This window comes from Anabrus simplex, chromosome X (assembly GCF_040414725.1).
Source record: "Anabrus simplex isolate iqAnaSimp1 chromosome X, ASM4041472v1, whole genome shotgun sequence".
In the NCBI taxonomy this organism is placed as follows: Eukaryota; Metazoa; Arthropoda; class Insecta; order Orthoptera; family Tettigoniidae; genus Anabrus; species Anabrus simplex.
The window spans coordinates 178,965,643-178,978,852 of NC_090279.1; positions in this window are offsets into that span (position 1 = coordinate 178,965,643).

Genomic DNA, 13,210 nt, shown 5'->3' on the forward strand with positions numbered 1-13,210 from the left:
TACGACTTACCTTTTAACCAGGAAATACATCGAAAGGAAGGACTGCACCGTCAATAAAATTGCCTCCATATTTCGATATTTTTCGGGGGTAAGAAATAGATATTTTTAACATCTCGTAAATTTTCCGTCGGTTACATCCTAAAGCTATAATTTTGCAAAATTTCAGTTTTCTAACTGGTCTGGGAGATTGTGCTGCGATCTTGATATGGGGGAGTGGGTTAAAAATCAGGACTTTAAGGAAACTTTTAAGCCTATGAAACCTGTAGGTTGTGGATAAATATCACCGACTGTGTTCTTATGCAGGTTTGAAACTCCCAGCATGTATCCCTCAGAGAATTATGAGAATTTGAGATTTTTCTAGGGATCCTGAAGTCATCAGGTTGCCTGGTACCAAGTTTTACATTTCTAAGATGCGTAGAATGGTCTCACTAATTTACGTCTGTTTTCATTTTTATGCCTTAATTTTTATATATATAGTACAGTATATACAGATCGCGCCAAACAGACTTCCATTTATTAGTGCCTGATATTACCACTTTCTGCCAACGGTTATGTAGGAAGCCAGCAAGAAGGGTCAGAAGACTGCCATGTGTATTAAATCGTTCGTTTATGGAGCAACAGAGTATGGGCTACAGAATCCAAAGCTTTCGAAATGTCTACGTAGCAGATATCCAGCTGTGATTTAGCTGGAATGGCGTGTGATGCAAAGCTGTGCAGAGTGGCTAGGTTTGTTAGACAAGAGCCACCTGGTAGAAAACCATGCTGCTTGATTGAGATATAGGGCGAACTGAATGCGAGGATAAAGGAGGAAGATAAAGGATAGTGTGGGGAGAATATAAATTGGTCGGTAGGATGAAACATTAGATTTGTTGCCTGATTTGAGAAGTAGAACGATATTAGCCTTTTTCCAGGTAATAGGAAAATAGCCCGCGGCAAAACATCTGTTAAATAATTTAGAGAGAGGGACGGAATGAGTGCTTGCAGTATTTTTTAGGGAAAGAGGGCCTATAGTGTCGGCACCGGTAGCTTTGTTGGTATGAAGAGTTTGAAGAAGGTTCTGAACTTCACTTGGTGTGGTAGTTAGTCTTAATAGGGTTCTGTTTGAAGCTGTACCAACGGGTGGGAGCGGTTGGTTTTATAAGGGAGGGGAGAAGTTGGAGAAGAAATACCTGTTGAACAGTTCATTGCGATCGGCGCCGTCTGCTGTTGCATCGTTGTGGTTCACGCTGACAGGAATCCGCTCCGTCCTTCTCCGTGTGTTGATGAGACTCCAGTAGCGCTTGGGATTGCTGCGGACGTTTTCAGTGACAGTGTTTGCGTGTGTTTTGTAGTCTCTTCTGACCATAAACCTCGCATGGCGGCGGATTTTAACGAAGGTATTGTGAGTATGTGGGTTAGGCAAGTCTTTCCATAGGCGTCAAGCTCTCTTCTTATTAAATAGTATCAGTCTGGTCTCTTGTGATATCCAGTGTTGATATTTGCTGATAGTAGCCCGTTGTGCAGGTACGAAGTCTTTAATTGCAGCTTGCACCCAGTCGTACAGCTGGTCAAGAGCCGATTCGATATCAGCTATTTCGAGCAGACTCCAGGGAAGGCATTACAGGGCACGACACATTGCAGGCCAGTCGGACGGCGCCAGATGTAGGTAGGGCGGTAGGGTGTCCTGCTGTGAGGCTTTGAGGCTGGGTGGGGAAGGATTAATGTAGCATCGAGACACTGGTGGTCGCACAGGAAAAAGTTTGTGCTAGGGGTTATTGTTTTACCTTCTAATGAGGAGGGTATGAAGTCCAGGGTGTTGGGTCCACGGGTTGGGTACATATTAAACTGTTTCAGTCCGAGGCCATTAATAAAACTGTCTATAAAGTATGTGTCACGGTTGTTAGCTGACAGTCCGGTAGTTGGAGAATACCACTTTATAGACTGGTTAAAGTCGCCATTGAAAATTACTTCACCATGAGGGAGAGCTGCAATGACTGAGTCTAGGCACTGTTCAAGGTCTCAGAATGGGCTGTTTGGTGGTCTGTAGTAACATCCCACAAGTACAGGGCGTCGAGGAAAGAGTAGCTCCACCCACACTAACTCACAGTTCCGTTGAAGATCTGTCCTTCGTTTACATGGTAACGCACTGTTCACTGCTAGCGTCACTCCACCACCTAGAGTAGCGCGATCGCGACGGAATATGCTGTAATTAGCACCGAGTGGTAGTTCACTGTCACTAGCCCACGAGAGCCACGTTTCAGTAGGTCCGATCACGTCAACTTCTTTTAAGTCTTGCAGGGATAGTTTACAATCAGACAGCTTATTGTTTAGGCTTTGCACATTCTGACAATAGATGTTTATGTCTGTTTTCATTTCACAAGTGGTGGGACCGGGGTTTAAGTGGACATCTCCAGCCAGTAGTAGGAGGCAAAGCAAACCGCTAATCGCTGAGCGACCAGGTCTAGGCTTGTTCGGCTCAGAGCTAGTAGGGAGGCGCCTATAAGTCTGGAAAATTGCGTATCCAGTCAAAGAGAACGCCGGAATGTAGTAGTTTCTCTCTGCTAGTGGCCATGCAAAAGGAGAACTCACTTTTTCACTTGCATACACCGATTCCTTAACTCGAATAGACCCGTGCAGAGAACCGTAAAGCGCAACAACTCTCATTATTACCACACAAACAACACAAACTGCAGCAGCACTAAGCTTCTGCGTGTCTACTCTAGCCGCCACCTTGACATTGAGATCAGTTAACTTTCGTTGTAAATGGATTGGTTGTACATACATTGTTTTCCAGCGCTGTTGCCTACAATTTTCGAAGCACGTATTTTGTCTGGGTAGTACCTTCCCTACCCTACCTGATGTAAATGTCATAAGGAAAGGGCGGCTGTCGGGTTCTGTGTGTATTAGCTTTATTTTACAATCTGTACTTTTTGGTTGAGTGTCACAGGGAATTTGTAGGTGTATGTTTCGTTTTATAAAGCATTGGAATTTTCATCGACTTTGGGTGATAGTGAGCGGTAATATTGCTATTCAATGTTTGGATATATTAATCTAAATGGAAAAATGAGCTACCATGTATGTAATATTATTGTATTCGCTAGAAGACATGCAATTATACTGTAACTTCACCGTTGCAGATGGCCAATCATATTGATTGTAGCTGAGAATCTCTTTCGTCTGGACATGTAACGGTGCGTATTCCTTGCGAAGTAGGTATATTTATCTCTACTTTCCGTCGAATACGCATTGATACATCTTATAAACTCCCTTTCTGAGTGTTAACAAATAGATCCTAAATATTTACTACTTTGATTTAGACAACATTCGAGGAACATGCTGAAAATGTTGGAGGCGTTTTCGGTTAGTGCAGATACTAAGGCCAACGTTTATTATTTTAATATTTAGTTGACCTAACGTCTACTGCAAATGAGTTAGCTGTACATACTTGATTTCCCAGCTCTTTTGTCGCCATTTTCAAAACACGTACTTCCTTGGGTGGTAGCTTCTCAACCCTAGAGCCATAGCAGTGTGGTTCCTAATTTATAGTTTCAATCTTAACCGAGTAGAAGTTTTGTTAGCTTAACTCGTCATCTTCGTCGATTCGTTGTCTATCAATGTTTTCTCTGGGAGAGCGAAGTGATGATTATCGTTGGCATGTTATCACAAACATTAACACTCAGATGTCCGTCAAAAATCTTTGTCTTGTCTCTAGAAAATTTTTGACACCAGATTGCTTGTTCAAGAAGTTCCCCAAACATCTTAAATTTAGCAATGAATTTCCTATGGACGCTCAAAATTCTGCGATATGTAAAGTAAAATGGGGCTCACTGCCTATTTGGACCTGATTCTGGATCGCGCAGCTACATCCAACACGTCACGGAGAGAGGGCGGGTGTGGGGCTCTCTCTGTTATTATCTACATTTCGGAGAGGCTGTAATGATTGGTTGCGTGTCATGGGGAGAGAGTCGGTGTGAGGCTCTCTGTTTTAAACCCCCATGTCGATGACACTGTAATGTATGGTCAATACCTACATGTAGGAAACCGTCATTGTTGGTTGAGTGTCACGGAGAGAGTGCGGGTGTGGGGCTCTCTCTGTCTTTACCCACGTGTGGGAGACACTGTGAAGTTTCGTTTGAGTGCCAAAGAGAGAGAGAGAGAGCGGTTTTGGGTGTTGCTCTGGTATTACCTATATGTCCGAGACACTATTATGTTTGGTTGAGTGTCACGGGGAGTGTGCGGGTGTAGCTCTCTCGCTTTCTCTCTCTTGTTATCTAAATCTCGGAAACACTGTAATTTTGGAGAGAACGTATGTGGGGCTCTGTCTGTTATCACCTACAGGTCACAGACATTGTCTTGGTTAGTTGAAATTAACAATTGATTCGTTAATCTGCCTTTGTAGGAAATATCAACCTCGTTGATACCCGAGTTTGTTGACGGCAGTGAGTTAATCTTGGAAGCATAGGGAGAATGGTCTTAAGGCATGTAGGTAAATTGAACTCTATATTCCTTATGACCATTGTCCCGTATCTTCCTTCTGTCCTTCTCCGATTTACCTCTTTCAATGTAATTAACAATCCTTCCTATTCAAGAGTATGAATAAATATAGCCACGTGTAGCTCACCTGTCATTACCTATATGTCGGAGACACTAATGGTTGGTTGCGTGTAACGCTGGGAGGGCGGGTGTGTGCCTCTCTGTGTTATAACTAGAGTCCGGATTATTAGGTGCTGATAGGTTAGAATGTAAACTTACCTAAGCCAGTAACAAGTATACCCTACACTGTACAACGATTATGCTATGAGATTTGCATAGATTTTAGGGGTATAGCCTCCAGAACTCCTTGAATTTATGCTACTCTTCCTACATTGAGGTACAACGGGTTGCATCACACTTCCTACAAACCAAATTACTTTGCATTCTAACCTATTACCACCTAAACATCCGAGGTATAGTTATAACCTACATGTCAGAGACACTCTAATGGCTGAGTGTTACGGGGAGTATGTATGTGGAGCTCTCTCTGTTATTATCTATATATCGGAGACATTGTAATGTTTGGTTGAGTCTCGTGTGGATGTTATTACACTTGCGTTGATGATCTTCAATCTCTGCGGTGGCCCAACGAATAACCAGCTTGGACTTTATGGAGCTACTGTGCAGTATTCTACAGCGGGCAATTTGGATTATATTTCCTGCTGCATCATTGCTTGCGCAAGAGAGCTACAATGCGTATTGAATTGGGAGAGAAGTAGTGGCACGACTCCTCACCTGCTGTAATCTTTCATTCTGTGTCGGTTCACATGTGCACTACTGAATAAATGCGGTCCTTTTGCTTATTGATCTAGTTTGTAGTGTTGCCCCTACCTGGCTATGCCTGAAGAAATACGCGAGTACACGAATTAACAATTGGTATGTTAATCTGTTGTTGATAGCTGAGTTTGGCGAGGGTAGTGAGCTAATCTCGGAAGGATAGGGAAAATGGTCCTAGGGCATGTAGGTAAATTCAACTCTATATTCCTCATGACCATTTTCCCATATCTTCCTTCTGTCTTCCTCCGATGTACTTCTTGCAAGGTAATTAAAAGAAATCCTGCCTATTCAAGAGTATGAATAAATGTTGCAACTTGTTGCTCACCTGTCATAAGAAATGCACTTGTGATTTCTTTGATGGAATCTGCTGAATATTTTAGTGTTATGTGTACTTCCGAGTTTATAGCAGACAATTCATTTTGTCGTCGAACGTTGCCGTGCATAATATTTGCTTTGCCTATTCTCAGAAACATTTCTTTGCCCTACTTCTAATGTGACTATAAATAAAAGACAGTGTTGAAGATGACCCATTGGGATTTCTGACCTATTAAGCAATATGAATGAACGGAGTATATTATATATAGCTCTCTGTGCTACGATATATTAATTATTTGTGCTCTAGTACATTGTACGATTGTGTACTGCGCCTTGTTTAATCAGCAACATTTTGAAGAGCTGTAGATTTCACGAGGGCAACATGTGAGGGTCTCTTTACGTCATAGTGTGCAGTTGGGGTAGGGCAACCCTGAATGTGGTTAACCTTGAATAAGGCCACTGAGCTCGGTAGCTGTAGTCCCATTTTTACTGCAAGCTGTACATTAATTACGGCTACGATCGCTTCCTTCCCACTCCTGTACTTTCCCGTCGCATCGTCGTCAAAATATCTTTCTATGTCGGTGCGACGTAAAGCCGACTGTACGTCTTCTTTCAGTAATTCAGTCTAATGACCGTGGCTAAAATAGGGGACTCCGTTAATTTTACGCCTGCCAACCCTTTAGTTACACCCGTGCATATTCAACCTGAATGATATTTCGTCTTTGCTTATGCAATTCTACGATCTGTCCCTAATAAACTGAGTAGTGGATGAGAGTTTCGTATTCATAATCGAACGACACTTTCCTTGCAAAGTGTTTTCTCTCTTGCGTCACGTTGACGTATGCTTGTTAAATAGGCCATCCGCATTTACGTCAGTTCAGTCCAACAGCACAAGGGTAGCCTTAAAAGGCACGAAGCAGCGCACCTGTGTCTTAAACTAGAATAATCTCTGATTTTCTGTGTGAATTCTTCCAGGAGACATGAATTACATTTTACAATAAACATTCATAAATACTATATATTTGCATACATTATTTGGTTGTGCGTCGCTTCCACACAGACTAATGTTATGGTGAAGAAAGGACAGGAAATTGTTAGGACTGAGGAAGAAGCTACCTTTTCTTAATTAAGGGACAGACATGTATGGAAATAGGAAACCACAGGCAAACATTTTCAAGGCTAAAGACATGCAATTCGAACCCAGAATCTCTGAAATGCAAGCTTGTAGCTACGTGACCAGCACACATGTAAATCTGCGAGCAGCTAGCAGAATATTATTTGGCAGGTAACGGTGGATGGTCTTAGCAAATGCAGGTATATTCAACTCTCCACTTGCTCTGACTGTCCACTGAAACCTACTGCTCTAATGTTGAAGAATACTGTTGGTCTTGGAGGTAATAACAATTTCGATTTCCTATATAGATGAATCTATTGGTGAAAGTTGCGAAGAGAATGTTACTAGTTCAATCTTACAACCATCGGAGGAAAACAGAACAGATTATTGCATCAGTACGATCCTTTAAAGTTTAATGTGTGGGTTTCTCGTTCATAATTCATCAGTTGAATACTCAATGGACTGCACCACAATGGAGGCATTTGCGTTATAGTTCCTAACGCATAGCAACATTTCTACATAATATAATTATTAAATTAATGTCCTAGTGGTTCACCTTTCATTACTATAACATGCAATATTCTAAATTATATTCACTCACATACACAACTCACACGCCACACATAACACAATCCTCAATCACAATAATACGCAGTTACAATCACATGGCGGATGTCGCCCACTCTATTCGGAGGGTCTACCATACAACGGCTGCACTTGGCTAGAAATAGTCACACAAATTCTTCATACAACGAGCTATCCCCTTCAGAATCACAGTTGGAGGAACGAAGAAGGGACAGGTGAGGGAGCTCGCCCTTATATTACCAACATGTGGGAGAAACTGCAATATATGGTTGAGTGTCACGGACATACATAGCAGTAGTTGGGCTCTCTCTGTTATTACCTATATGTCGGAGACACTATAATGTTTGGATGAGTGCCACGGAGAGGGAGCGGGTGTGGTTCTCTCTCTGTTACTACCTACATCTCGGAGAAACTATTATGTTTAGTTCAATGTCACGGAGAGAGAGCGGATGTGGGGCTCTTCTCTGTTATCACTACTTGTCGGATACACTACAGTATAATGTCTGCGGAAAGTTAGGGCTTGGACGACAATGGATCTTCCTACAGGATAACGATCTGAAACACACTACACGCACCGTACGTGAATGGATCCTGCATAACGTTCCTAAGCAACTGCACTCGCCACGCGAGTCACCCGGTTTAAACCCAATAGAGCATAACTGGGATGAAGTCCAAATATCGAATCACAAACAAAAACACATTGAAGGATGCACTGAAGAGGGCATGGTCCGAAATAACTCCATCGATGACGGAACATCTTATGTTATCCATGCCTAGAACACTGCAGGCTGTTATAGACGCAAATGGAGGTCCTACGAAGTATTGAGAGTGAACACTGGTGTTGAATGTAGACTTTAATGAGGTGCTACCATTAGTTCTTTTTCCATTTTTGTCACAAAATAAGTACCTGAATGTTTGTTTTTGTTATGACAAATTTTATGTCCCTGTAAAGAAGCAAGGTGGTATAAAACTTCTTAATATTTATTTGTATTAGAAGATTTACTAGGTGTATGCAGACTTTTGTGAGTAAAAGAGACGTTTAATTCCAACCTTTGGATATTTTATTTCAGGTTTAAAACTCTGCTGGACACTGTCTGAAAATTGTGTGAACCACTGGCTTAAATGTGTTGATTCAGATTGCCTCTGTACGAAAGAAGTCCAGATGGGTGCACAATTAGACCACTCAGCTGGATATCTTTCGCTCATAGCGTTCTTGCAGTTCACAGCAGCAAAAAAAGGTTCTATTAACCCATCATTCATCCTCTCTCTCTCTCTCTTAGTCCAACCCTTCGTAAGGGTGTAGTGGCATCATACAGCAATCCTTGTAGTGATCTTCCTCCAGGAGTCTCTGCATTGCGCATGGTGACTTGCTTGCTGTAAGCTCATCCTGGTCAAGTTCTTGATCTGGACCATCCATCGTTCATCCACTCAGAATACAATAAAGATGCAGGTTAAACTATCATGATGACCTCTGGAAACCTACCACAGTGCAAAGGAATGCATCCCCTGAGAGGTATGTTGCTTACTGTGCTCTTTTTTGTTTAACTAGTTGTAATATCCGTCCTTGACGTGCAAAGATATCTTGACTCCACAGCTACTTCGTGCTGGTTTATACGGAACGCAACAGTAATCCCATCTATCGGAGATGAGTGGCAACAAAAGAGACAGTGGAAATAACAATGGGCAATGTAATATTATTGTTGATCTGTTTTATTAGCTTTCGATATTGCAGGCTTCTACATTCAGTTTTCTTCCGACTAGTGGGCCCGGTGCGAGAAATCACGCATGTTCTTAAAGTATGTGATGGAGTATCCTCCTAGTGAACTATTGGTGAACTGAGGAATACACAAATCAGTACAATATTAGGCAGTCTTACTTACCACTTAATGTAATCCTTCATTTTTAAATATTAATGCAATGTTCCGGAAGTAATTTTTGTTTTTACTATCGTTCTTTTCTTAATTGATAATTAAAGAATATTTGAATGACATAAAACAGGCGTCCCAGCTGCCGAAATGTGAAATGGACACCAATGATGGCGACGATTTTCCTAGAGCAACAGTATTTTTGCAAGTCGCACACTTCGTACAATTTTTTAAAACTCATTTTTTAAAGAAATGATCGATATTTATGAAATGGGAGTGCAATTTATTAGTCCCTGATAATATTATTTATAATCTTACATTGTAGTGCCTCATTCTCCGACTTAACATTGCGATTTTTATTAACTTCTACTTTACTATTTTCTCGTAATGCGCGTACATACAAACAGAGAGAGAGATTGAGAGAGAGAGAGAGAGAGAGAGAGATGACGGATAATGAAGTGCATTTCTTTATTACTGTCGACACGACAAACATACTATTCTTTTTAAATTCTGAGCTATCTACTGACACGATTTTTATTATATGTAAGGATTATTCTGCTCAATGCTGAACCGCATTTTAGCAGATCGGCCATCCAAAACTTGTCCTGGGTTTGACAGAAGTATCCCCCCCAACGTTCCTCTGGATTGCGTAACCAGTAATTTCAAGGTATACACTACCTAATCAAAATTATTAGGACACTTCTATCTATTGCGGAAATGAACCTTGGATGTCACAGGAGATTTACTCGCAGTGTTGTCAGGTCTACAAATTGAAAATCCGTAGATTGTACGTAAACATTTCGGGAGATCTCATGAAAATATCGGTAGTTTTCGAACAAGAGTAATGTGACGTTATGATAAAAACATATATACAATTCCTCTCTCCCGTACTCTGTAGCAACACTATGCGTCTTCTACTTGTTTTCCCCATTCTTCCTGTGGATTAATCAGGCGTATAAATTATGCGCCAATTTTGAAGTCGTGGATGCAGATTTTTTATTCTATATGCGGGTCGGAGATTTCTCTCCATGTGATGTAGCAAGCCTGAATTCTGAGTTTAATGAGAGGAGAGAGATTACGTAATTCGAGCCGAAAACGAACACGAAGAAATACCTAACAAGTAATGTTAACGTCACGCAGTGAGTCAAGCACAGAATTTTTCGACACAAATATAATATCTACCATTAATCATTATTATTTATTTTCCTTAAAACTGGTTTAACGAAATTTCAGGAGATTTTTGTCTTTCGGTGAGTTGCCAAAAATCGGGAGATGTCCTGAAATTTTGGGAAACCCTGCAACGCTATTTACTCACCTGTGTGAAAAGACGCGAGGAGTATTGTGTTATCAGTAGAGAAGCAATAACAGATGGATGGGTCGGTCAGAAGACCTCAGTGATTTTGAACGTGGAATAGTCACTGGAATTCACCAGAGTTACAGATCCTTCAGGGATATTTCAACCCTTCTAAAGCTGTAATACCAGTATAGTTGGTCCGCTATTGGACATTATAAATTTCCCAGCTATCTGATTCCTGGTTACCAAGAGTTTCGCCCCAGTGTGTTTGGATGAGTGTCACGTAGGGAGCGGGTGTGGGTCCCTCTCTGTTATTATCTACATGTCGGAGACACTGTAATGATTGGATGAGTGTCACGTAGAAGCGGGTGTGGGGCTCTCTCTCTTATTATCTACATGTCGGAGACACTGTAATATATGGTTGAGTGTCACGGAGAGAGAGCGTGTGTGGGGCTCTCTCTCTTATTATCTACATGTCGGATACACTGTAATATAAGGTTAAGTGTCACGGAGAGAGAGCGTGCATGGGGCTTTCTCTGTTATTACCTACATGTCGGAGACACTGTAGTATAGGGTTGAGTGTTACGTAGAGAGAGCGTTTGTAGGGCTCTCTCTGTTATTACCTACATGTCGGAGTCACTGTATTATTTGGTTGAGTGTCAAGGAGAGAGAGCGTGTGCGGGGCTCTCTCTGTTATTACCTACATGTCGGAGACACTGTTATAATTGTTGACTGTCACGGAGAGAGAGCGTGTGCGGGGCTCTCTCTGTTATTACCTACATGTCGGAGACACTGTTATAATTGTTGAGTGTCACGGAGAGAGCGTGTGTGTGGGGCTCTCTCTGTTATTACCTACATGTCGGAGACACTGTAATATATGGTTGAGTGTCACGGAGGGACAGCGTGTGTGGGGCGCTCTCTCTTATTATCTACATGTCGGAGACACTGTTATATAAGGTTTAGTGTAACGGAGGGAGAGCGTGTGTGTGGGGCTCTCTCTGTTATTATCTACATGTCGGAGACACTGTTATATATGGTTGAGTGTTACGTATAGAGAAAGTTTGTAGGGCTCTCTCTGTTATTATCTACATGTCGGAGACACTGTATTATTTGGTTGAGTGTCACGGAGAGAGAGCGTGTGCGGGGCTCTCTCTGTTATTACCTACATGTCGGAGACACTGTAATATAGGGTCGAGTGTTACGTAGAGAGACCGTTTGTAGGGCTCCCTCTGTTATTACCTACATGTCGGAGTCACTGTATTATTTGGTTGAGTGTCACGGAGAGAGAGCGTGTGCGGGGCTCTCTCTGTTATTACCTACATGTCGGAGACACTGTTATAATTGTTGAGTGTCACGGAGAGAGAGCGTGTGTGTGGGGCTCTCTCTGTTATTACCTACATGTCGGAGACACTGTAATATATGGTTGAGTGTCACGGAGGGAGAGCGTGTGTGGGGCTCTCTCTGTTATTACCTACATGTCGGAGACACTGTTATAATTGTTGAGTGTCACGGAGAGAGAGCGTGTGTGTGGGGCTCTCTCTGTTATTACCTACATGTCGGAGACACTGTAATATATGGTTGAGTGTTACGTAGAGAGAGCGTTTGTAGGGCTCTCTCTGTTATTACCTACATGTCGGAGACACTGTAATATATGGTTTGAGTGTCACGGAGAGAGAGCGTGTGTGTGGGGCTCTCTCTTATTATCTACATGTCGGAGACACTGTAATATGTGGTTTGAGTGTCACGGAGAGGGAGTGTGTGTGTGGAGCTCTCTGTTATTATCTACATGTCGGAGACACTGTTATAATGGTTGAGTGTCACGGAGAGAGAGCGAGTGTGGGGCTCTCTCTGTTATTACCTCCATGTCGGAGACACTGTAATATAGGGTTGAGTGTTACGTAGAGAGAGCGTTTGTAGGGCTCTCTCTGTTATTACCTACATGTCGGAGTCACTGTATTATTTGGTTCAGTGTCACGGAGAGAGCCTGTGGGGGCTCTCTCTGTTAGTACCTACATGTCGGAGTCACTGTATTATTTGGTTGAGTGTCACGGAGAGAGAGCGTGTGCGGGGCTCTCTCTGTTATTACCTACATGTCGGAGACACTGTTATAATAGTTGAGTGTCACGGAGAGAGAGCGTGTGCGGGGCTCTCTCTGTTATTACCTACATGTCGGAGACACTGTTATAATTGTTGAGTGTCACGGAGAGAGCGTGTGTGTGGGGCTCTCTCTGTTATTACCTACATGTCGGAGACACTGTAATATATGGTTGAGTCTCACGGAGGGACAGCGTGTGTGGGGCGCTCTCTGTTATTATCTACATGTCGGAGACAATGTAATATATGGTTTGAGTGTCACGGAGAGAGAGCGTGTGTACGGGGCTCTCTCTCTTATTATCTACATGTCGGAGACACTGTTATATAAGGTTTAGTGTAACGGAGGGAGAGCGTGTGTGTGGGGCTCTCTCTGTTATTATCTACATGTCGGAGACACTGTTATATATGGTTGAGTGTTACGTATAGAGAAAGTTTGTAGGGCTCTCTCTGTTATTATCTACATGTCGGAGACACTGTTATAATTGTTGAGTGTCACTGAGAGAGAGCGTGTGTGTGGGGCTTTCTCTGTTATTACCTACATGTCGGATACACTGTTATATATGGTTGAGTGTTACGTATAGAGAAAGTTTGTAGGGCTCTCTCTGTTATTATCTACATGTCGGAGACACTGTTATAATGGTTGAGTGTCACGGA